Source organism: Amblyomma mixtum, chromosome 3, assembly GCF_055824585.1.
Source record: "Amblyomma mixtum isolate Tamu chromosome 3, ASM5582458v1, whole genome shotgun sequence".
NCBI lineage: Eukaryota > Metazoa > Arthropoda > Arachnida > Ixodida > Ixodidae > Amblyomma > Amblyomma mixtum.
Window position 1 is genome coordinate 360,387,978 of NC_143014.1, and position 26,873 is coordinate 360,414,850.

General features: G+C 47.8%; 1 long non-coding RNA gene and 1 pseudogene across 1 annotated transcript; one reads left to right on the forward strand and one right to left on the reverse strand.

Annotated features, from left to right (window-relative positions):
* Positions 1–2,101, forward strand: part of LOC149356514 (uncharacterized) — a 35,858-nt pseudogene extending 33,757 nt beyond the window's left edge.
* Positions 2,102–4,647: 2,546 nt separating this feature from the next.
* On the reverse strand, positions 4,648–22,703 carry LOC149356516 (uncharacterized). The gene is made up of 2 exons (XR_016291649.1): positions 22,557–22,703; positions 4,648–8,247 (listed from the first exon to the last, which is right to left on the reverse strand). It is a non-coding gene; the product is annotated as an uncharacterized LOC149356516 (long non-coding RNA).
* Positions 22,704–26,873: the final 4,170 nt, after the last annotated feature.

Sequence of the window (26,873 nt, forward strand, 5' to 3'; positions counted from 1 at the left end):
ACAATTGAACACCTCATAATCAAATGTGATGGTATCCATCCGGATGTCGATGCAGGCACAGTCACTCTTTCTTGAGGCCCTAGGGTTTAAAGATAACAATGGTCATGTAAATAAATCTGCAGTGGAAGTCAGCAAAAAGTGATTGGAGGATTGGTGGCTGAAAAGCAGAGATGTGGCATAAGGTTAGAATTGTAGGAAACCGTAGGTAAAGGTGATGACGAATCTTAAATCTTAATGAGAATTGCCAACACAGTAAACAAAAAAAATAATAAAGAAAGGAAAGCTGAGCATGGTGGCAATTTGGCACCACCCCGTTTCAATGGGGGCACTCCCATCCATCCATCCATCCATCCATCCATCCGTCCATCCATCCATCCATCCATCCGTCCATCCATCCATCCGTCCGTCCGTCCATCCGTCCGTCCGTCCGTCCGTCCGTCCGTCCGTCCGTCCGTCCGTCCGTCCGTCCGTCCGTCCGTCCGTCCGTCCGTCCGTCCATCCATCCGTCCGTCCGTCCGTCCGTCCGTCCGTCCATCCATCCGTCCATCCATCCATCCGTCCATCCATCCGTCCGTCCGTCCGTCCACCCACCCACCCACCCACTTACCCAACCCACTCACCCACCCATCCACCCATCCGTCCGTCCGTCCGTCCGTCCGTCCGTCCGTCCGTCCATCCATCCATCCATCCATCCATCCATCCATCCATCCATCCATCTAGAGGGGGAGGGCATCTCTGAACACACGCAAGGCTACGCCCTCTCCGCCAGCATCGAGGAGAAACGACTCCAGCACTCCAGAAAATTGGACGACATGGTGTGACGCAATTTCTTGCCGCCGTGTCGGCGAGCGATGGTGGGAAGGGGAGCAGCACACACAAGTCTAGTCGCTCTCCGGGGTTTCCTTCTCCCCTCTTTTTAGCGAGGCGCGCTAGCGAGACCACGTCTGCGCGGCGCTGTTTCTTTTTTCCAAAATGCACTGAATTTTGTGACAGTGGCAGGGTGCGACCTCGGCGAGTAGGCACAGGCTACAGCTACCACTGATCTCAAGCTGTGATATGCCGATAAGAGGTTACTAGAGCTGCCAGTAAAGTGATGGTATTACAGCTAATATGTTTGGTTTATTGGAGTTTAACGTCCCGAAGCAACTCAGGCTATGAGGGACGCCGTAGTGAAGGGCTCTGGAAATTTCGACCACCTGGGGTTCTTTAACGTGCACTGACATCGCACAGTACACGGGCCTCGAATTTCTCCTGCAAAGAAATTCAACCGCCGCGGCCGGGATCGAACCCGCGTCTTTCGGGACAGCAGCCGAGCACCACAGCCACTGAGCCACCTATTGTGCTAAAAATTTTTTTTACCTAAATGCCTACCGAACAGACTTCATTTTCCCTTGGCATTGGTGCAGATGTAGAAATTGTTCCTTAACCAGTTCAACTTGGCTTGTCAGGCCCTACTCTGAACACTGGAGAGTAAGTACGTGAAAACACTTGCGGAGTGACCAGGTTGTATGTTGACACCTGAGTGTTTCATTTTCACCCAAACATTTCCTTGCAGCTGTCAACAAGTTGTCCCGGAATAGAAGACGACTACTGCATGCTGGCCACTGCTTCCACACACACACGCATGATACTGTTACGGATGGAGAGGTCTAAAGGAAACTTTTTAGTTGCAAGAATTACAAGATTGCCACTTATTGGAGTTTAATTCTAGTTGAGAAGTCAGATATTAAGCAATAGAGTGATGCAGGGCATGTGCATAGCTTATTTAGTCATTGTTTGTTTTATCTGGGCCTTCACAAATTGCTTGGAGTGTTAATGCAAATGCCTCCCTCTTCTGTCAGGTGTACAGGCCAGCTTGCAGATCAAAGCCATGAAAGATGAATGGATGCAGACAGAGCCTGTGTTGCTCCCTGAAGCAGGCACCACAAAATGCTAAGCAGATGGCACATCTGAGGACTCCTTGAACACATCATTGGAGTTTGTTGCATGTCGTTTCATCGTAAGGTGCTCTACACCAGTGAATCATCCAGATACATTGTCACTCTCAGCAGTTGAGCCATCCCCAATAAAATTCCACGCTGGTGATGCCTATGAGCCATGATGTGACGAGTCATTTTTGTGACTTTTTTAACTTCACCTTAGCCTGAACCCTTCACTTCTGTAGTGATTTATCCCTGAACAGTATTCTCAGTTTCTGCTGTAATAGTAATTGCGATTGTTCTTGTGGATTTATTACAGTAGACGTTACTTATATTTTTACAGAGGTTCTGGGTCTCCAAGTGCACCAACACACTCCCAGAGAAAATTTATCACCTTCAAGGAAAACTTGATGCAGTTGTTTGAAGCGTGCAGACAGTGCCAGGCACCTTGTAAAGTGTTGACAAGAGTGACTAGCTCTGCACTTGATGTGACAACAGTATGCATGGAGCAGCACACACCGACTTGGATGAGCCAGCCCGTGCTTAACAAAAAAGGCAGTGGGAAACGCACTGCTGTGTGTTGCCATATGTTTTTCTGGAGCCAGCCTAGAAAAGGTGCTGCGGCTACTGCAACAAGCGGGCATCTGTGTGCCGTCAAGCCGCCTATACCATGTGTATCTGGCATTCATCTTGCAGCCAGCTATCACACACGTATGTAACAAGTGCTACTGCATCTGAAAGTTGCTGTATATTGCCTGATACTTGTGTGCATAACTGCATGGTGCGGGGACATTTTTCTTGACCTTGATTTTTCCTTCAGCATTCAGTACAGAACATGTTGCATTAATGTAGCCTAATCAAATCTAACGAAATCAGAATTAATTTAACTTCATTTGGCAAACAAGTTTCTTCCTGTTCTGGAAGCGATAGATTGTGACAAAGGTTGAAAAATATGGAGTGACAACAATGCATTACCTACTTTGACGTGGTATCCCAGAGGCCACATGTGAGGCATTTCTTTCTACATTCCTTTCAAGCTCATACTGCATGATTTCAATCACCAGATGTGGGAAGCCGAACGGCACAATGTGTGGGAGGCGCTAGAAGGACCGCTTCACTCGGCTGGTGAAGGGCAATGTGACTCGCCAGGTTTCTCGGCCAGATGCATGGCATACAGCTTCATGGACACAGCCTCCAGCCAAGCCATTCATTTCGTCCAGGTGCAGCTGGGACAAGTGGGTGTCACCTTACTGTCTGGCCTCTTTGAATGTGGCAGCCGGCTCCCACTTTTGTACTGGTTGTATCATTCTGGGATGCATCACATCACGTTTTCAGAGTGGGGAAGTATTAGCGTATATACTCGTGTAAGGGCCGCACCCCCAACTTGGCCGCCGGCAATTCGAAGAAAAAAAAGTGAGCCAAAAACTGTTTCATGCGCGCATAATTTTGGTCGCGTAAAAATCACTACGACCATGAACGCGCCGTGCTCGGCCTGGAACCCCGCACACATGGTCTGTCATCGACGCTAGCTCGCTCGGCATTTGCACCAGCAAGGATTGACAAAATGTTACGCTGTGCAAAAGCCAGGATGGGGTGCAGGTGTGTTGGGTGTGCCTCACCGTGCAAAAAAACGCGAGTAGTGCATTTTTGGGCGGTGACACACCGCTCCAAGCCATCACAAGCGTCGCACCTTAGGTGGATCTTAACTTAGGATCACGTGAAATTTGCCAGTAAAGTAATACAATGATCAAGAAACTGCTAGCAACCTGTCTTACTGCGGGTGGTAATCGCGCAGATCGTGAGGGCACAATCCACACCTTTAACGCATTGTGTATTCGAAGGATTCGTCGCGCCTGCGCTGATTCGTCATAAAAATGGGTATTGCCGCATAAAAAATGGACGTGTAATCGGGGCTGCGCTGTAGCATAAATTTTTAGCGGAAAAACGCCAGTTCCATGTAAGGGCCGCACCCCGTGAGAACCACGGAAAAAAAGTGCGGCCCTTACACGAGTATATACGGTATCGAGTAATGTGACAGAGAAATACGGGCTTGTCAAACGCTTGGAAGAGCTGAAGTCCCAGGGTGTGGCTGTCGCATCACTGACAGCAGACCATCACTCAGGTGCCAAGAAGCACATGCAAGTGCAAGAACCAATGTGTCGACCACAAGTTTGGCACGTGGCATGTTGTAAAAAGTGATCAATGTAATGCATTGACAGCATTACATTGAGATTACATTGATTGCCAGCAGACATGCTGGCAATCAACCAACAAGTTTAACCTGAAAAAGTTAGAAACGAAGAGTTTATTTGGTGCAATTACATAATCACTTTTGAAATGAAGTCTGTTGTCTTGGACAAGCTGTAGCAGCATTCATGCACCTTTGAGGAAACTGGTGTTCATTGTTTTTGTACCGCTGGCAGCAATAATGATACTATGCTGCTGTGCTTTGTCACCTGTCAAGTCTTTTTTTCTGCCAACAAAGTTGTATATTTTGAAGCTCACTATGATAATGCTTTAATTTTATTCCCAAGCACTGTGCTGTGAGCACTCTGTGTCTGAGAGTGCAGGCAACCACTACCTTGAAAGCACCTCGAAATCTCAGCAGAGTTTCTTGCCGTTCTGTGAGTCTATAGACTATTCAAGCGATGGCGATCGGAGCTGCCCAGCACTCAGTTGGCCTTTGAGTCTATAGACAATAGGTTCGAGAGCCAACAAAATGACCATGTGATGGGTACGGAACAGTTTAATACAATGTACAAACTGTAGCGTCATATTAAAACTTATATTGGCATAAATAACACTGTGCTGAAACATTTTTCACTCCAATAAATGTATTCGCACCTGTCACCTATTTGCTGTTGTCTAGGGAATCATACTATGGGTGAACGCGTTTTTTTCAACAGTAGATATACTTGTTTGTGTTGGTTAATTTGGAACCTGAAATATGTAGCACAGACAAGAACAGAAAGAATGCTGCGTCTGTGTGCTTTCTTTCTGTCCCTGTCTCTTCGTGCTATGTATTTCATGTGGCGCATGCTTTGCCAGTAAGCGACACATTTGTAAAGTGCGTATTTGTTTGAGAAAAAAATCATAAATTGCACCCCAACCACCACCTCAATTGCAGCAATAAAAAAAGGCTGGTTGCAGAGAGCAAGAATGCAGGCTGCGGTGACCTTCGTCACTGGGTCCAACCAGCAGTCAACCACCTATATAAATATATTGGTGCGTCGCTATCAGTGGCCATATGGAAAAGTAAGCTTGCAAAATCATTCCCTAGCCATAAGGCAATTTTAAGAGCCTGGAAGTTTTCATTCGTGAACCACAGAAAGCAATATTTCTGCACTTGTTAATTCAAGATTTTAGCAGCACAACGCCTCGTGAAATTTTCAGACATTCTGGTTTGGCAGGCTAATTAGATATGCGAACTGAAAAAATGATCCTGAACTTGAAATGAGAGTGTTCTGACAAATTCAGATGGTTTTCGCTCATTAAGCGTGACTTTTCCCCCGGCCTACATCAGATGTTTATAAGTAGAAATTAGCACAACTGAGGTTTTTTGATATTGGGTAGCATGTATTGCAGGGGATGCCACCCTTCACACCAATGCCACTCCTGACCTCCCTCCAAGGTGACTGGTTGTGAAAGCTAGCTGTCTACTTGAATATACTTTCGATGACAACCGCCACCTGACTAAGTGCGTTGGTCTCATTAAGGTGTAAAAATGTTGCAAGCACAGAATGGTATCACTGTCTGTTCGTGAATGTGCTTTTTCTAGGCATGCTGAACCATGTAGCCAATGTACATTCTGGGCATGGTGACCCTTACCCAAGATGCCCACACGACAGCATACCGAATGGAAAATGGTTCTCACCAGGTAGTCACGTTTTGTGCCTGTAGTTGCACCCACTTAAAACTGAAAATTTTCAGGCACACCAGCTTATGCTCGACAGCTTGCCCTTACATCCAAAACGCTGCTTCTCAAAGATATTGAGAAACGTTCAGCACCTGGACAGACTTATCCTCGAGTCGTTCCACAGCGTGTTGATCAAGTTTGCCCCGAAGTCTGTGTCATTTTTGACTGACATCACGCGTGCAAGGTACATTCTTCACACGTGGCTGCTTTGCTCACTTATACTGCAGGATAAGTGTAACTGTGCTTTTGTACCTGTCCCCTACATATTTTGTTACATGATTAGGACTCAGCTAGCCATCCTCCATCACAATGAAAACACTGGCTGTGCTCAAGCAGTCGCCAAGGACGGGGAGCAAAGTGGAAAAGGGAGCAACTGAGGGCCAGAAAAGGAGAAAAACTTGTGTGCCCAGTCAAGATTGCAACTTATGGTGTGTACATCAAGTTTAGATGAGCATTACACAACAGCTTTCTTTTGCACAATATGTTCCAGCACTGATGAGAGAGGTTGTCAACCGTTGCATCTCCTGCCCTTCTTTCAGACAGGCACGGAGTGAGAGCAGCAGCCACAACCCTCCAAGGAGCGAACTTCGCATGCCACGGTGCACAAAGCAGGAGCTCACTGCCGCACACCGGTCACAGTCTGCAATGAGTTCCACAATTTCTGGACTGGGTCCTGCTCCCTCAATGAGCAGGGCTTGCTCAGATGGCGTTTGAAAAATAGCCTTTGTGTGTTGTGGCGCCACTGTTGTAGATCCACACTCACAGCCTGGGCCTTCACAACCTTGGCACTGCTGCTGTTCCTGGGCAGCACTGGCTATCCCCCTGACCCAAATAGACGACCTTCCCGTAAAAGGCTGGTATGCCTGCACCAAATTCTGCACTCGTCGCCTACTGAGGAACTACAGCATTTCAGTGTGAAAGCACTCATAAGCTCACAAACACTGACCAAGAATCTTGCCAGATCTTGTTTGTGCCTATACCAATGCTACGCCATGTTGAGTTAAAAAAAAGAAATATTGGTGCGACTGGGATTCGAACCTGCGGCAGCGTAAACAGATCAGCTTTGCTCGCCACTGCACAAGGGCACTATGCTTAACCGCAGCCGATCATGCCTGCTGTTAAACTGCAATGCACTCTCTTGCTGTGCATTGCACATCATCGACTTCATCAACTAATACTACTGTCCAACTACTACTCAGCAAAGCAAAACCATGAGCCAGCCAAGCCAAACATATGCTTTCGCAAGTCTACTGGGTGTAACTACGTTAAAACCCCACCACCTATCTCCAGACTCACCGCCAGTTCTGGACTTGGCCACATTTGTTGTCAAGGAACTAGCAATGTCAATTGATTGCCCACCTCAAAAGTGCAGTTTTTCTGCCAACACCTTGGTCCATGCCACCACGCCGTAGAACAATGGCTAGGTTCCTGAGGTGGTCTTTGCTGTCTATTCTCGTTACTAGAATGTTATCAAAGTGCATGCTGACACAATGCATGTCTTCAAGTAGGTTTCTCATTTCTAACCACAATACGGCTGGTCCTGAAGCTACTGTGAAAGGCATATTGTTGCACTGGAAAAAGCTTTGGGGCATGTTGATAGTGATAAGCCTCTATGCATCGGTGTCAAGCTCTGCCCCCTGGTGTCTTTCAAGTCTAGCCTTGTGAACTGCTCGCCCATTGAAAGCTTTGCCCAGAGGTGCTTGACTCCTGGCACAGGAAGTTTGTTGCGAGGGAGGACGAGGATGAAGATACTGTTCGGTCCGCTGTCGCCTCAGCGCACGTATCTTGAATTATGGTATTTGCGGTATTGGAAGACGACCACGTCTTCAAGGCAGTACTGTCCCAGTGAGAAGGGTACGATTGCTCTGGCGCCAGCATTTCTAAGGGGATGGCAGCAATCGAAGGAAGCCAGTACAGAGGAAATGGCCATGGCTTCACTTTGCACGCAGCTTCCAGACCATGGGATGACCACCAAACCAGTGCACCCTCATCGATCACTGAGGATGACTACACAATTGTGGACAGTGATGAGGTGGTGGCTGATATTGCCAACGTGGATAGCAATTAGGTTCCACCCAAGCTCAATCCTGGTTATTTCCGTCTTCAGCCATGGGCCGTGCCCATTGTTAAGTGCCAGGATCAGCCTCTGAACCAGGGACAGTAAGAACAAGCCCAAATGAGCGAAGGGAAACTCCACAACGCCCACATTCTGAACACATTGCTTGCAAGCATCGCATAAGGCACAGCTACACTCATCAATGTTTACTGACTGCCAGACGCTGTCACAGCATGCGTCAGTACAGGTGCCATGTCAAGGTCACTGCCTGGTGGTACAGCCTTGCTCGGAGACAGATTCTGGAACACGCTGCTGCCGGCATCTTAGGCAAAGCACGGAAAGGTCTCCTGCGCACACTGAAACAAACAGCAAAGAATAATGGCATAACTGCATGGCATCGAAGAATAAGCAGATTACAACACAATCACCTCACCAGTACGAAAGCCCTGTTACAAGGACTACAACTGGACCAACACCCATCATCCAGTCCCACTTCCCAGAGGGAAAGTGTTCTAGCTCACTACCTACCAACCAACTCTTCCACATCTATGCTAACTGCGCTAAATAACTTTGATAGCGCTCGAGATACCATCAAAATATGGTGCACATGGAGTGCCTGTACAGTCTTCGAACAGTGCATCTCCTTACATACTCTAGCACCAAAAAGTAAATCATTGGTCCTAGTTCACCAATATCTCCTGCCAAGGTAGCTCTGAAAACTGGGAGAAGTAGTAAGGAGTTGAACTTGACAACTGGACTCAAGCCTGCTAGGTGAAAGTGTTTTGTGAAGACCAATGCACCTGCTATAGCCCATGAAATCTCTCTGTGATTGAGACGAGCCTCACTGCAGGGGAGCATGGAGATTAACTTCACCAGGCTCCATTCTGCCTGCTGACAATTATGCACATACCGAACTCTTACACAGCAGTCTCGGTGCAATCAACAACAGTTCATTCTCATTCAGATTTAGTGCACATGTCAAGTATATCTCCCAGAGTTTATTTTCTTCACTTAAAGGCCAGTTCACATGCAAGCGACTGAGCGATTGAGCGGCGCGTCGCAGCGAAAATTTCGAACTTGTTGAAACCTCGCCGCTCGTCGCAGCGACGACTCAAAACAGGTTTTTCCGCCGCGGCGACAGGATTCGCTAGCATTTTCGCTTGCATGTGAAACAGGCTTAAGAGTAATATAAAGAGTTAATACATCAAAATGTCACACTATCTGGCTGCCCACAGCCCCAGTTAGATATTCTCTTCTGGATAGGTGCACTCGATCTTCCAAACATTCCCAGATTCTTCATAGAACACCCACCTACCCATGCAGCACTTTCGGGCTAAACTAACTTCCAAAAACAGTAGCACACCTCGTTGAAAATGACGCTGAAATTATGAGCTCAAGGTATTAACCTTCCCCTGGTATATGAAGCAGTAATAGGTAAACATTGTTGCAGCAGGACTTTTGTAGCCGAAAGATCCTCCAGAGTCACAATAAAAGATTAGATTCCACCCAAGCTCAATACCGGTTATTTCCGTCCTTCACCATGGGCCACGCCCATTGTTAAGTGCCAGGATCAGCCTGTCAGCCACCGACAATGAGAACAAAGTCCAAATGAGCAAGGGGAAATCCCACAACGGCTCACATTCTGAAAGCTTTGCTTGCAAGAATCGCAACAGGCATAGCTACAGTCCTCAATGCTTACCGACGGCGAGACGCTGTCACAGCCTGCGTCAGCACAGGTGCAACGTCAAGGTCACCGCCTGGTGGTCGGAAGGCAGCCTTCTTCGGAGACAGATTCCGGAACCCGCTGCTGCCGGCATGTTAGGACAAAGCACGGAAAGGTCTCCTGTGCACACTGAAACAAACAGCAAATAATGATGGCATAACTGCAGGGCATCGAAGAATAAACAGATTAAAACACAATCACCTCACCAGTACCAAAGCCATGTTACCAGTACAGATGGACCAGCACCCATCATCCAGTCTCATTTCCCAGAGGGAAAGTGTTCTAGCGCCCTGCCTACCAACCACTACTCTTCCGCATCTGTGCTAACTGTGCTAAATAACTTTGACAGTACTTCTAGATGCCATCAAAAGATGGTGCAAATTGAGTGTCTGTACAGTCTTCCAACAGCACATCTCCAGACATCGTTTAGCACCACAAAGTAGGACATTCGTTCTAGTTTACCAACATTTGCAGGCAAGGTAGCTCTGAAAACTGGGAGAAGTGGTCAAGGAGTAAACTCGACAACTTGACTCAAGCCTGCTAGGTGAGAGTTGTTAGGACAATGTGGTGGCGGAGGGTCTAGTTCCGGGTGATGTCAAGAGAGGGCGCTAGTGGATCGCCAAGTCATCATCATCATCAGGTTGAGCGGCAGCAGCAGGAAGAAAGGAGACGAGTGCAACAAAGGTTGTTGGCGTGGCAGCCCGTGTGTTTTGGAGTTGTGCGAGTGTGTCACCGCCGAAGCATGACAAGAGGGGGTTTGTCCAGGATCCAACTGCAACATGAACGCCATCGCCGTTCCCGAGAGCCTAGTGCAGCTCTTGGCGAGCCAGATGGACGGATCTGCACTGCAGCAGAAGAGTGTCGCCGCGCTTGCTCAGGAGTGCCTAATGGCAGCGCCTGTGCCCTGCAGTGCCTCCGGTTCACAGGAGGCTGTGGCGGCTATGACGGCAATAGCTGCAGGACATCCGCCTAGTGATGCTGTGCCGCGGATTACCTCGCAACTGCCGAGATTCACGGAATTTAATGATCTCCAGATGCCCGAAGAATTCCTTGAACGCCTGGAGAACTTTTGCCTCATAACTGGCGTTGCCACAGACTCACTCAGGTTGTGCCGGCCGCACTAGATGGTAGTGCAAAGCTGTGGTGGCGTTTTGCAGGACGGTTCGCTACTTAGGACGAATTGGGACCACTTGGGACGAAAGCAGATTTACTGCAGCAGGCTCCATTCTGCCCGCTGGCAACTATGCACCTACCGAACTCTTACTCAGCAGTCTCGGTGCAATCAACGACAGTTCATTCTCATTCAGATTTAGTGCACATGTCAAGCATATCTCCCTCAGTATCTTTTCTTCACTTTAAAGTAATGTAAAGAGTTATTGCAACAAAATGTCACACTATCTAGCTGCCCACAGCCACAGTATTCTCTTCTGGATAGGTGCATTTGACCTTTCCAAACATTCCCACATTCTTCATATAACACCCACCTACCTGTTACAATGTTGTTTTCAATTGCTATTTTCGTTTTCATTCAATTGTTCACGTGCTGCCACCAAGAGGCAGTGCCACCATCGTGAAAGAATAAAAAGGCATGGCACGGGGAGTGCTTGTGTTGTTTGCACAGTGGAACGTGGTGCGTGTTCTTGGGAGTGTAGCCGTGACCACCGAGCCGGTACGCGTCTCGGCAAAGGCCATCATGCTCTTAACAAGTGGCAACGAGGGAAAAAGGCATTCAAGCGATTTAAGTTCATGTTCAACTGCCCCCCGCCCACTTCTGCGCATGTGAGTTCGTTTTTCTGCTCCAGGTCTCAACGCGCAAGAATTCTGTCATGCCAATGTTCGGCAACCTGGAAGCATTCAACAGAGGAGGTGAAGATGCAAGGCCTTGCTACATTGACCATCTTAAAGATTTTTCGATGCAAATGGCATCGCAGAAGAGAAAAGGAAGTCAGTCTTCTTCAGTTGCTGTGGACAGAAAACGTATGCCCTCTTGTGGGATCTCGTTAAGCCCACCAAACCACTAGACAAAAGCGGTGGTGGTTTATGGAGTTTAACGTCCCAAAGCGACTAAGGCTATGAGAGACGCCGTAGTGGAGGGCTCCGGAAATTTCGACCACCTGGGGTTCCTTAACGTGCACTGACATCGCACAGTACATGGGCCTCGAATTTCTCCTCCAAAGAAATTCAACCGCCACGGCCGGGATCGAACCCGCGTCTTTCGGGCCAGCAGCCGAGCACCATAGCCACTGAGCCACCGCCAAGACAAAAGCTTGCAAGATGTTCTTTCTATTCTGGGTGACCATTACTGCCCCAAGCCATCTGCTGTCTTGCAGAGTTTTCGATTCAACACGCGCATTCGCGTAGAGGGCGAGTCTGTCAGTAACTTTGCGGCATCTCTGAAAAGCCTTTCTGAGCATTGCAACTTTGGAGCTGAGCTTAGCAACATGATGAGGGACTGCACCGTGTGCGGCATCAACGACTCAGCCATGCAGACGAGGCTGCTCGAGAAAGCAGACCTTATGTTTGAAGATGCCATAAAAACTGCCAAGAAAGATGCTGGCAAGATAGCGAGCTCAAGCAGAAATTCGCTTCCCACAAATCAAGTCGCCGCATCAAAGGGGATTACCACATGCTACAACTGTGGGGACCTTGCAACCGTGTGTAAGCACATTAGCTGTACGTGCAATTACCTTGCAACCGTGTGTAAGCACATTAGCTGTACGTGCAATTACTGCAGGAAGCAGGGACACATTACTTATGAGCGCGACTCAAAGAAGAAGCAAGGTTCATCGCGGAAAGAAAACTTCACAGAGCTACATGCGCCCACGCCTTTGGCTTGCAAAATTTTGTGTGGAACACATCAACTCTGTTGACAATGGCGCTTCTGCCGACGTGTTTGACATGTGGCCAGTCAACACCGCCGCGCCTTCACACCCTTCACCGTGACCGTCAGTGTTTACGGTAAGCCACTCCATATGGAGCTGGACACAGGTGCGAGAGTTTCCGTCATAAGAAAAAAAACGTCTTCAGGAGCTGCTGACGTCAGTACCTGTCATGCCGTCTGACATACTCCTGCGAAGCTACTTTGGCGAGCTTACACCAATTTAAGGTAAAGTGGATGTCACGGTGCAATTTCACAACAGAAAAGAAGTGTTACCTTTGTTCCTGACTGGGGAACATTCACCTACACTTATGGGACGAAACTGGATTCAAGAACTGGGCACTGACGTTGCTCTCGCCCAAGCTGACGTTCATGCTGTTTCTGATGTTGAGAGCCTTGTTCAAGCATTCCCTGAGGTTTTTTAACAGAGCCTTGGAACTTTCAAGGGTCCAAAGGTCAAAATCCACGTCGTGCAAGATGCTGTACTCAAGTTTTTCAAGCCACGCCCACTGCCCTTTGCTCTCAAGGATGGGGTGCCACAAGAGCTTCAGCGCCAGTAGAGGGAAGACATCCTGGAGCCAGTTGCTTCATCGGCATGGGCTGCACCAATTGTTCCAGTGGCTAAGAAGGATGGACACGTCAGGATTTGTGGAGACTTCAAGGTTACCATTAATCCAGTCGCTGTAGTGGAGAAGCACCCGATTCCAAGAACTGAGGACTTGTGGGCCATGCTGTCAGGAGGTGAAAAGTTCACAAAGCTTGATTTCAGGGACGCCTACCAGCAAGTGGTTGTTGATGAAGACTCTAGAAAGTATGTCACAATTTCAACGCACGAGATTATTCCAGTACACACGTCTTCCTTTTGGTGTGTAATCGGCACCAGCCTTGCTCCAAAGGGAGATGGAGAACCTCTTCCGGGGGCTGCCACATGTTGCAGAGCACCTTCGCAACCTCAAGGGTCTCCTCCCGTCTTGACTCCGTGACGTTGGGCTGAAGGGGGGACACTGGTCTTGAAAAGAAAATTTTATTAATTTAGTCATAGCTATGAAATTTTCAGGGCACATGTATTTTTGTGCGCTGATTCTAGATATGTCATTTAATTTCATGTAAAACAATTCCTTGAGCATGAAAGAAGCCAACAGCCACAGAAACCAAGGGGCACAGGGGATTTTTTTTTTTTAATTAATTTATTTATTTTGTGGTGTTGATCACATTAGAATATTACTTAATATGTTATCGCTTAAAGCGAATTGATTAGAAAAGCAGAAGAAAAAACAACCACTGCCGCCGAGCCCCTCATTCCCCTTCCCTTGTTTGCTTAATTGCTTAGCGAGGGCCTCGGTTCTGGCAGCCTTGACGCCATAGGGAGCATAAGAGGGTTCTCACGCAGCTTCCACCCTCTCCGTTCGATGACGTTCTACGTCACACCTGCGGTAACTCAGGACGTTCTACGTCCGCCGCTTAGGAACGTGGGTGGCGCTGATGAACACTCTCAAAGTTAGGTTACTTGTAAACATAAATACCCCCGAAAGCAGAAGATTTGACAGCCGTCGCCGTAGCTCAGAGGTAGAGCACCGGACGCGTAATTCGGAGGTCGTGGGTTCGGATCCCACCGGCGGCAGTGGTTGTTTTTTCTTCTGCTTTTCTAATCAATTCGCTTTAAGCGATAACATATTAAGTAATATTCTAATGTGATCAACACCACAAAATAAATAAATTAATTAAAAAAAAAATCCCCTGTGCCCCTTGGTTTCTGTGGCTGTTGGCTTCTTTCATATTTATAACGAGCCCCTCATTCCCCTTCCCTTGTTTGCTTAATTGCTTAGCGAGGGCCTCGGTTCTGGCAGCCTTGACGCCATAGGGAGCATAAGAGGGTTCTCACGCAGCTTCCACCCTCTCCGTTCGATGACGTTCTACGTCACACCTGCGGTAACTCAGGACGTTCTACGTCCGCCGCTTAGGAACGTGGGTGGCGCTGATGAACACTCTCAAAGTTAGGTTACTTGTAAACATAAATACCCCCGAAAGCAGAAGATTTGACAGCCGTCGCCGTAGCTCAGAGGTAGAGCACCGGACGCGTAATTCGGAGGTCGTGGGTTCGGATCCCACCGGCGGCAGTGGTTGTTTTTTCTTCTGCTTTTCTAATCAATTCGCTTTAAGCGATAACATATTAAGTAATATTCTAATGTGATCAACACCACAAAATAAATAAATTAATTAAAAAAAAAATCCCCTGTGCCCCTTGGTTTCTGTGGCTGTTGGCTTCTTTCATATTTATAACGAGCCCCTCATTCCCCTTCCCTTGTTTGCTTAATTGCTTAGCGAGGGCCTCGGTTCTGGCAGCCTTGACGCCATAGGGAGCATAAGAGGGTTCTCACGCAGCTTCCACCCTCTCCGTTCGATGACGTTCTACGTCACACCTGCGGTAACTCAGGACGTTCTACGTCCGCCGCTTAGGAACGTGGGTGGCGCTGATGAACACTCTCAAAGTTAGGTTACTTGTAAACATAAATACCCCCGAAAGCAGAAGATTTGACAGCCGTCGCCGTAGCTCAGAGGTAGAGCACCGGACGCGTAATTCGGAGGTCGTGGGTTCGGATCCCACCGGCGGCAGTGGTTGTTTTTTCTTCTGCTTTTCTAATCAATTCGCTTTAAGCGATAACATATTAAGTAATATTCTAATGTGATCAACACCACAAAATAAATAAATTAATTAAAAAAAAAAAATCCCCTGTGCCCCTTGGTTTCTGTGGCTGTTGGCTTCTTTCATATTTATAACGAGCCCCTCATTCCCCTTCCCTTGTTTGCTTAATTCCTTGAGCACTTATGCACTTTTTATGCTAGTATTTTGCGGAGAGTTTTCAAGAAAGTTTGCTGCAGGAAACTCGCTGAAATGTGTGCCATTGGGCTCTCTTGACACCAAGGAATACAATAAGGGTAAACATCCTGGCTCTCATAGAACTTGAGTAATAGGGTACTGAAGCTGCCACTTCAGAAACAGGAATACACACTTTCCTTCTCATTTCTGAAGCGACAACTTCAAAACTCTATAACTTAAGTTCTATGATAGGCAGGAAGACAATTTCACCCTTATTGTATTCCCTGCCGTCAAGAGAACCCAATGGCATACATTTCAGCGAGTTTCCCGCAGCAAATTTTCTTCAAAACTCTCTGCAAAATACTAGCATAAAAGGAGCATAAGTGCTCGAGGAATTGTTTTACATGAAATTATATGACATATTTAAAATCAGTACACAAAAATACATATTCCCTGAAGATTTCATAACTGTGACTTCATTAATAAATTTTTTTTTTCAAGACCAGTGTCAAGTTTGACAAGTGCTATTTTTTCGTCAAACAAGTTGAACACCTCGGACACATCTTAAGCAAACAAGGGCTGTCTCCAAGTTTGAGCAAGATATCTGCCATCCTTCATGCACCTGCACCCCTGGTCGTCAAGGAACTCCAAAGTTTTTTGGGACTTGTGAACTTCTACAGGCGTTTTCTACCAAACCTTTCTGGATGCCTGCATCCTCTGCATTTGCTTCTCATGAATGAGAAGACGTGTGTGGAATAAAGAGCAAGAAAACACATTCGGTGCAGTGAAGCAGTTAACAGCGTCCGCCCCAGTCCTGGTGCATTTCGACCCAGAAAAGCCACTGTGTCTCAGCTCTGATGCCTCTCCATATGGGATCGGCGCAGTTTTGGCACACCGAGAATCTGATGGTCGAGAACTGCCCATTGCTTTTGCCTCCAGATGTTTGTCTCGTGCAGATCCAAACTACAGTCAACTTGACAAAGAGGCACTAGCCTTTGTATCTGGTGTTGAAAAATTCCATTAGTACTTGTGGGGCATTTCTTTCACTGCATATACGGATCATAAGCTATTACAGGGATTACTGAGTGATGACAAACCCATTCCAGTGCAAGCGTCACCACGACTAGTCAGGTGGTCATTCAAACTTTCTGCATACAAGTACAAGCTTGTGTACAAGCCTGGTCTGGACATGGGACATTCAGATGCCCTGGGTAGGTTGCCGTTGCCAGGAAACATGGATCCGCCTACACCTGCTGAAATGTTCATGCTTGAACAAGCATACCCAGGATTGCTGTCACCTGCCACTGTGGCCCCAGCTACAAAAAACGATTCACTCCTGATCCATGCAGTTCTCGCTGTCCCGCGAGGGGAAGGACTTCCAGCAGGACCAGAAGGAAATCCATTCACAGCAAAGAGCAGTGAACTCGGCCTCCGCGAAGGTTTCCTGCTATCCCAAAATCCTTGCAAGCCAAGTCCTAATGTCACTCTATGCTGGGCATCCTGGCATTGAGAAAAGCAAGACAACTGCCAGAAGCCATGTCAGGTGGCCAGGAACCGATGGCGACATCGCTAAGAGCGCAAAGAGCTGTGCAACCTGCCAAGCTTACCTGCGTGCACCAAAACGCATTCAGCATACGCCATGGCCATTTCCGCAGAGGCCCTGGTCAAGGCTTCACGTAGACTTTGGGGGTCATTTATGGGTCATACTTTCCTGGTGATTGTTGACGCCTACTCAAAATGGGTCGAAGTTTTCCCAGTGACATCAACGTCAGCGGATGTTGTTATCAATTCATTCCGAACAGCATTTCCACAGCATGGACTGCTGGACCTCATCATGTCCGACAATGGACCTGCCTTTGCAAGTGAATAATACTATTTGGAATTCTTGACACATAATGGAATGCGTCGCATGCTTGTACCTCCCTACCATCCAGCTTTGAATGGTGCGGTAGAGTGTGTCGTACAGACAGCCAAGAACAAGATCAAGAGGAGTGGACCAGGATCATAAACCCTGATTTCACGATTCTTATTTCATTACACAACCACTCCACATACAGTCACAGGCAGAGCACCATGTGAAATGCTCGTGGAGAGGATGTTCTAGACGCCTTTGGATGTTCTTCGCCCAAGTCTGCATACTTTAGTACTGCTGAAACAGCTCAGACAGAAGTTGCAGGCAGATAAAGGGTGCCGTTCTTCTGCATTGCCAAACGTGGGAAACCACGAATTCGCAAAGAACTTTTGCCTGGGGCCACCGCGGGTACTTGCACGCGTTACAAGTACCACACGTCAATCAGCAGCTACAGTCTCTCTCAGTGACGGTACTGCCTGGCACAGGCCCGGTGGCCACCTTCGCTCTCAATCCCAAGAAGAAGCTAAATCTCAGAGCCAGCCGGTGGGCCTCTGTGCCTCAAGACGCTGGCAGCCATCCAGCAACTGTGCATGACACCCACCTAGCTGTTTCTGCAGACTCTGAGCCAGCCTTGAACGAGACTAGTGGCACAGAAGAGACAACTGTGAATGTGACTAGTGGCACCGAAGAGACTGCTATAAACTTTCCAAAGTCAATGTGCAGCACGCCTAATTTGCGAAGAAGTGCTAGAAGCCGCAAGCCAGTGCAGCATTGCTCACCAAAATGCTCTCCTTGAACAAACTAATGGGGGAGGACTATTACAATGTTGTTTTATATTGCTAGTTTCGTTTTCATTCATTTGTTCACGTGGCGACACCAACAGGCAGCGCCACGATTGTGTGAGAATAAAAAGGCATGGCACAGGGAGTGCATGTGTTGTTGGCACAGTGGGACGCGGTGTGTGTTCTTCGGAGTGTGGCCGCTGCCGGCGACAGCCGAGCTGGCACGCATCTCGGCAAAGGCGGCCATGCTCGTAACGCTACCCATGCAGCACGTTTGGGCTAAAGCGACTTCCAAAAACAGTAGCACACCTCGTTGAAAATGATGCTGAAATTATGAGCTTAAGGTATTAACCTTCCCCTGGTATATGAAGCGGTAATAGGTAAACATTGTTGCAGCAGGACTTTTGTAGCCGAAGGATCCTCCAGAGTCACAATAAAAGATTAGATTCCACCCAAGCTCAATACCGTTTATAATTCCATCCTTCACCATGGGCCATGAACGTTGTTAAGTGCCAGGATTAGCCTGTCAACCACCGACAATAAGAAAAAAGTCCAAACGAGCAAGGGGAAATCCCATAACGGCTCACACTCTGAAAACTTTGCTTGCAAGAATCGCAATAGGCATAGCTACAGTCCTCAATGCTTACCGTCTGCCAGAGACGCTGTCACAGCCTGCGCCAGCACAGGTGCAACGTCAAGGTCACTGCCTGGTGGTCGGAAGACCCTTCCTCGGAGATGAACATGCTGCTGCTGGCATGTCAGGAAAAGCACGGGAAGGTCTCCTGTGCACAATGAAAGAAACAGCAAAGAATGATGGCATAACTGCTTGGCATCAAAGAATAAGCAGATTACAAAACAATCATCTCCCCAGTGCAAAAGCCATGTTACCAGTACAACTGGACCTGCACCCAACATCCAGTCCCATTACCCAGAGGGAAAGTGTTTCACCTCCCTGCCTACCTACTACTCTTCTGCATCTGTGCTAACAGCACTAAATAACTTTGACACCGTTCGAGATACCATCAAAAGATGGTGCAGATGGAGTGCCTGTACACTCTTCGAACAGTGCATCTTCTTACGTACTCTAGCACCACAAAGTAAAACATTGGTCCTAGTTTACCAACATCTCCTGCCAAGGTAGCTCTGAAAACTGAGAGAAGTGGTCAAGGAGTTGAACTTGACAACTGGACTCAAGCCTGCTAGATTAAAATGTTTTGTGAAGACCAATGCACCTGCTATAGCCCATGGAATTTCTCTGTGATTGAGACGAGCCTCCCTGCAGGGGAGCATGGAGGTTAACTTCACCAGGCTCCATTCTGCGTGCTGACAATTATGCACATACCGAACTCTTACTCAGCACTGTCAATGCAATCAACAACAGTTCATTCTCATTCAGATTAAGTGCACATGTCAAGTATATCTCCTGGAGTTTCTTTTCTTCACTATAAAGTGATGCAAAGAGTTAATGCAACAAAATGTCACACTATCTAGCTGCCCACAGCCACAGTTAGATATTCTCTTCTGGATAGGTGCATTGGACCTTCCAGACATTCCCACATTCTTTATATAACACCCACCTACCCATGCCGCACTGTCGGGCTAAAGCAAGTTGCAAAAAATTGCCGAAGATTACATTACTCCCTAATGCGAAATCTGAGCGCAGCTGATCAGCAGTTCCAGCTTTTCGATAGATTGAGGCACAGGATTCGAGCAAGACATGCAAGTACAATTACAGACAACTCGTTATTTTTCACACATATTCCTTCTTCAAGACACACTCCCCTAACAGTGCTTGATTGTCGTGAAGGAAGCTTTGTGGTGGGAGAAATAGATGGATATACGCTCGGCTTGCTGCACTAATGCCTGGCTCTCAAAGACGAGGTCTGTGCAAGTACCGTATTTACTCGCATAATAGGCGCACTTTTTTTACAGAAAATCCGGCTCAAAGTTCGGGGTGCGCCTATTACGCGGGGTAAAATTTCCGGAAATTTTTCGACTCGCAAAATTGAACACACCACGTAAACGCACTCGTGTACGGGCCGCTCCCCGTTTTCGCGAAGAAAATGTTCAAAAAAAAAGGTCCGTGTATCGGCCGCACCGAAACTTTCGGAATGCACGCGCCGAGGCCTCCGCGATCGGCTCCAGCTGCGCGCAACGGGCGCCTGATCGCGGAGGCCACACACGCGCACAGGAGCTTCCAGATGCCGCCCACGGAGGGCGCCCAAGGCCACGCTCATCATCATCATCATCGTTTTCCTCCGCCGCGAGCTTTCGCTATCTATATCGCCATCAGCATCTCCAGCTCGTTTTTTTTTGTTGTTGTTGCTGTCAAGTGCCGGGATTAGCGGTAGCGCGATAGTTATCGTGGTTTATGGCTTTGCCGCGGAGCTTTGATGTTTTAGCTCGATGGGCAAGCACCTTAACAGCTACACGGCTGGGAGTTTGCTCTCCAACGCGGCAAGCGTGCGGCAGGTCGGAAAATACGACGTGGCCGAGAAGTGCGGCAGTTGCGACTGCGGCGTCCCTAAATTTTCGTACACGACTCCAAGCGCCGAGGTTTTTGCGGGCCTAAGTCGGGAACGTTTCCGGCTGGAGATGAAGCTTTCCAAACAGACGTTTAAAGTGAGCATCCCTGAAAACTGTGTGCGGCTGTTCTACGCGATGTCGTTGTACGTGCTGTGGGTCCGCAGCAGCTGCTGCTAAATAAAGATTGGGAAGCGGGGGGTGGTGAGGCGTCGGCTTGCAATCGTGTAAATACAGTATTGATCACAGTGCCAAGTTCGGGGTGCGCCTATTATGCGCAGAAATAAAAAAATCTGATTTTTCGCGCCCTAGCTAGGGCTGCGCCTATTATGCGAGTGCGCCTATTACGCGAGTAAATACAGTATTAAGGCAGGCCAAAAAACTTTAATGCCTCATCGCTGTTGACAGAAGGCAGTCAGCAGAAGCTTGTCAGCTGAGGTGTCATGCTTTTGATGGGTGTCCATTGAGATATGTGAGACAGTTACTGCATAATTTCCTTTCCTCAAATGCCATTTTCATTTTCTTCATTACGCCCCTCTTTCTTACTTCACACCCACTTCTTCCCTTCCTGTACAGTGGGACAGAGATGAGAGAGAATTACTGCGCCATTTCTTTTCCTCAAAAAGTGTTGGGAGGCATCGAACCAAACAGGTGGTGGTGTTCCCTGGACTCCCTGGCAGCTCTACAACACGCTGTGGCATCCCACTCCTAAACGCGAAGCTTAAGCGTCGTTAATTAGTAGTTAATTTAGTCAATAATCAGTAATTAGCCATTAATTAGTCATTAGCCATTGATTATGTGTGACGTCAACACTGTCGCCAGTGCCACAGAGGCAGTCAAAGTGGTGCGGAAAACGCCTTCACCTCTACGCACTTTAGACAGTCTAACTGCCCCCCGAATTCTTTTCTTTCTCGAGGTTGTCAAAGCTGTGGGAAGCGTAACCAGCGAAAACAACAGGATGCCCTCCCGCATAAGTGGTAAGAAATTCCTGTCTGTCTTTATATCTACAATAAAATCCCCACACACCCTGCCACCCTGGCAGGTGGCAGTTAATGGTTTAGCGCGAGAGTTCCCTCCCCTTAGCCAGTGCTAACGTATACAGCCCACATCTCTCTCAACTCAGGCATACACTGACCCAGAGAGCCCGCTATGCACACTTCCATTCCATAAAATGATCAGTGTAAAACCTTATCAATAGTGCAAGTGAACACAAGGAACCAGCAGAACACTGTCAATGCCAACGCGTGCAGGGCACATCTCTCACTACCACCACCTAGCTTGAAGCACGATTGAGGTGTCCACTGTTCCAGCAGGGCAGTTATGCACCTCTGGTTCAAGTGTCCACAGCCATTTCCTTTCCTCAAAAGCCAATTTACCAATTTTACCCTCTGCTGTCCAAGCTCCCCCCCTCCATGGCTTCGGATGCCCCGGTGCCTTGCTGACCCGAAAGGTGTGGGTTCGATCTGGGCCGCGGCGGCTGAATCTCGATGGAGGCGAAATTCTAGAGGCCCGTGTACTGTGCGATGTCAGTGCACGTTAAAGAACCCCAGGTAGTCGAAATTTCCGGACCCATTCAGTACGGTGTTTCTCATAGCCTGAGTAGCTTTTAGACGTTAAACATAAGCCCCATAAACCCCCAATTGGTTTCGCAGCTTAAAGCGTGACTAAGGTGTCCACTGCTAGTTACAGCGGACAACGCCGCAAAATGCAGAAACGGGCGCCAAAGAGCTGCGCTCTACAACAGTAGCACACCTCGTTGAAAATGACACTGAAATTATGAGCTCAAGGTGTTGACCTTCCCTTGGTATATGAAGCACTCATGGGAAAGCACTGTCGCAGCAGGACTTTGCCAGTTGACAAGACCCTCCAGATTCACATCGAAAGATTAGGTTCCACCCAAGCTCAATCTCGGTTATTTCCGTCAGCAACCATGGGCCACGCCCATTGTTAAGTGCCAGGATGAGCCTGTCAACCACCGACAATGAGAACAAAGTCCAAATGAGCAAGGGGAAATCCCACAATAGCTGACATTCCGAAAGCTTTGCTTGCAAGCATGGCAATAGGCATAGCTACAGTCCTCAATGCTTACCATCTGCCAGACGCTGCCACAGCCTGCGTCAGCACAGGTGCAACGTCAAGGTCACCGCCTGGTGGTCGGAAGGCAGCCTTCTTCGGAGACAGACTCCCGAACACGCTGCTGTCGGCATCTTAGGCAAAGCACGGGAAGGTCTCCTGTGCACACTGAAAGAAACAGCAAAGAATGATGGCATAACTGCAGGGCATCTAAGAATAAACAGATTACAACAATCACCTCGCTACAACTGGACCAGCACCAATCATCCAGTCCCACTTCCCAGAGGGAAAGTGTTTGACCTCCCTGCCTACCAACTATACTCTTCCGCATCTGTGCCAACTGCGCTAAATAACTTTGACACCCCTTCGAGATACCACCAAAAGATGGTGCACATGGAGTGCCGTACAGTTTTCGAACAGCGCATCTCCTTACATACTATAGCACCAAAAAGTAAAACATTGGCCCCAGTTTACCAACATCTGCTGCCAAGGTAGCTCTGAAAACTGGGAGAAGTGGTCAAGCAGTTGAACTTGACAACTGGACTCAAGCCTGCTAGGTGAAAGTGTTCTGCGAAGACCGGTGCACCTGCTGTATTCTATGTAATCTCTCTGTGGATGAGCTGAGGCTCACTGCAGGGGAGCATGGAGATTAACTTCAGCGGGCTGCATTCTGCAAGAGCTCACAACTATGCACTTACCGAACTCTTACTCAGCACTGTCAATGCAATCAACAACAGTTCATCCTCATTCAGATTTAGTGCAAAGGTCAAGTATTCCTCCCTGAGTTCCTTTTCTTCACGTTAGAGTAATGCAAAAAGTTAACCCGTCAAAATGTCACACTGTCTGGCTGCCCACAGCCATAGTGAGATATTCTCTTCTCGATAAGTGCATCTGACCTTCCAGACATTTCCACTTTTTTTATATAACACCCACCTAATAATGCAGCACTGTCGGTCCAAAGTGACTTTCAAAAACAGTAGCACACCTCGTTGAAAATGACACTGAAATTATGAGCTCAAGGGAAATTATGAGCTTCCCCTGGTACATGAAGCGCTCATGGGTAAGTACTGTCGCAGCAGAACTTTTCCATTCGACAAGACCCTCCAGAATTACGTCAAAAGATTAGGTTCCACTGAAGCCCATTGTTAAGTGCAAGGATCAACGTCCTCACCACTGAAAATAACAGTCCCAATGAGCAAGGGAAAACCCCACAACGACTTAAATTCAGAGCATTTTGCTTGCAAGCATCCCATCGAGCAGAGCTCCAGCCCTCAATGCTTAACGACTGCCAGACGCTGTCACAGCATGCGTCAGCACAGGTGCAATGTCAAGGTCATGGCCTGGTGGTCGGAAGGCAGCAGTCTTCTCAGACAGAGCCCAGGACATGCTGATACTGCGGCCCGTACGTTAGGCAAAGCACGGTCAGGTTTCATGTGCGCACTGACACAGACAGCCGCAAAGCATGGTGGCACGACTGCATGGCATGAAGAAATGCACAGATGACACCGGATGAACTGCACTAGCACAAAGGCCATGTTTTGCCAAGGAGCCTCAACAAACGAATCGGACAAAGAGCAAGAAGTTGCAATAGGGCAATACTACTGTGACAGTAGAGGGGGCCTGTATCAGGACAAGCACTGCCTTGGAAAGGCACATAACTGAATGGTTATCCACCAATTCATCGTGACTTGGTAGGGGAGATTCCACAGGACCCCTTCTTCGACAACACATTTGAAGCGAAACAGCAAGACTGGACGGAGCCTAGCAACTGCTGCTAAGAAGGCTAACAAGTATGGGTAGCATTCTGCAGCTCTCCTAGTAACAATTTCAACAGCGGCCCTTAAGAAGATAACAGAGCTGAAATCCACTTTCGCCACTGCATTTATGACCAATAACTGTTCATCCATTTAAATAGGGCCAGCCAGTAACTTACAGTATATCTAGCAAAACACTGGCAACAACCACAAATTTTTTCAAAACACCACAGCATGTGCAGATATTAGTGGCAGTCAGATAAGTCATTCATAAAAAATGCCCATCGCAACATGAAAGTCTGCTTATGGCACAATGGCATATCATCCAACTTTGTTCACACATAACAGACAAGAAAAATGAACTCAATGACTACGATAACTCTCAAATCTGCATACACCACATACAACAGTATTTTATCAGTGCAGTATCCAAAAAAATATCAACACAAGCTGAGCAAGGTATGGCATGTGAAAGTTTATACACACGTCAGGCAGCATCAGTTCCGTGCAGATTGCATGTGCGGTGAATAGGAACATTCAAGCCCGCCAAGGCTGGCCTGATTACATCGCTGTTCAATCTATCGCAGAGGCATGCCAAAGGGACTCACACTGCTGTGCTAACGCACATCGATTTGCTCTGGCGGCTACGGAATCAAAGTTCACCCACAGCCTTATCAAGTTTTTCAGTAATGGAGAAATTAATTTCTTTCATGCTGAAGAGCACATCTCGGCTTTAGAAGACCATACTGCAACTGTTGCGTAGGTACACAATGGAATTCCTGACCCCTAACATTTCTACATCACCATCTGCTACACATATGCGTGTCACATACGTGTGTACTCAAGTTACTGTATAGGATCCGTACACGGGAGCCAGGGCTGCACATAGGTCCACCATACGCTCTCCCAAGCACCCAAGTTATGAGGGAAAGCTGCAACTCCTGCATGTAGGAGGCATGCTAGGTGCAGTGGATAGAGTGAGTGCAGGCTTAATCTGCTTATTTTTTGTGATTAAACTTGCGTTATTCAAGCCAAAATGCAGCTGCAGTGCATGACACAGCATGTTAGCAGTGTGTTGGCTGCACCAAGGTCTGTCTCAATGAGTTACGAATAAAAAACTTGCCATATGGATGGGTGGCACCATCTGCTGTAAATGCCAAAAGTCACAAGCACTTTTCTTTAACAATTAGAGAATACTCATCATAAAACTGCATGTTCTTCATACACAAATCACTTTCCAATGGCCACGTGCACTCAGACAAAATGAAATGCCGCAGAGCACGAGAAGAGCAGGTGAACCAATGAACTGGTTTATGGGGGTTTAACGTCCCAAAGCGACTCCGGCTCCGGGAAGCCGTAGTGAAGGGCTCCGGAAATTTCGACCACCTGGGGTTCTTTTTAACATGCACTGACATCGCACAGCACACGGGCCTCTAGAATTTCGCCTCCATCGAAACTCAACTGCCGCGGCCAGGATCGAACCAGTGTCTTTTGGATCAGCAGCTGAGCGCCATAACCACTGAGCCACCACGGCAGCCATCTGTACCAGTTTAGAACTATATACGAAGTGAAGGTGTTGCCTTCTCCACAATGCCTGGATGCTTTTGAACCACGTGACTGCTTTTGGCCAATAGAGGTGCGAGCGGCACAAGGCAAACAGATGGGTAACTCTGGCTCCCACAGGGAGCCTATACTGTAACTAAGTGTACAAGATCCTCCCACTTAGGCCCAGGAGCAGAAGATAGCCAGCCTTGCTTTAAAAATGGCAGGAGCAACTGTTCCCAGTCTCTAATCGCTGTCACGTTCCCAAAACCCAAGAATGCAGTCTCCCTGAGAAAGCTCAAAAGGGTCTCACTCTGGCTCAGCGCATACCCTTACTGCCTTGTTGCTAATGGCCTGGGGATCATAAAACTGGTCAGTGCATAGAGCCCAGCAGTTGCTTCCTTGTGCGGCTACTTTTGCGACAGCTATTGAGAGCTGCTCATGTTGGACTAAACACCTGGACTGTTCGTCATCTGCTCTATTGGCCCAGAATGGAGAAACACTGCCCTTCATTTGTGTGACTTCAGCAACCAGCTGGGTGGTGTTCTTTACCTGTCATGCCAAAGCACTATCGAACTGCCTCTTCTATAACTTCTGTTGTTCTGTTGACTGCCACTGAAATGTAAACGAGGTGTAGGCTTAGTCACGAAGCATTGAAGGCTCCTTTTCACGTACCTTGTGGGCATATTGTAGCATATGTCACAATAAACTCCACAAACTTCAGCAATTTCCCATACCGACCTCCTTGCTCCTCTGTGCCATTCAATTCTTCAGCATCTACCGCTGCCTTTCCCGACAGATTTCTATTTCAGCAGGTGCAATTTCACTACTGGCAGCTAGTACTTTCAGCTGCACTCACTGACACAGTGCCTTCTTTGGTTTGTCCTATACAGGCCAGGACAAATGCGGAACAGGATATGTCACACCACATCTGAAGCTGCAGAGGATGGGTTTTCACCACTAGCTGTTTCAACGCTTTCCCAGCAAGAATGCAACACCACCCACAAATGCACTACTCGTTAAGACGCTGAAGTGCT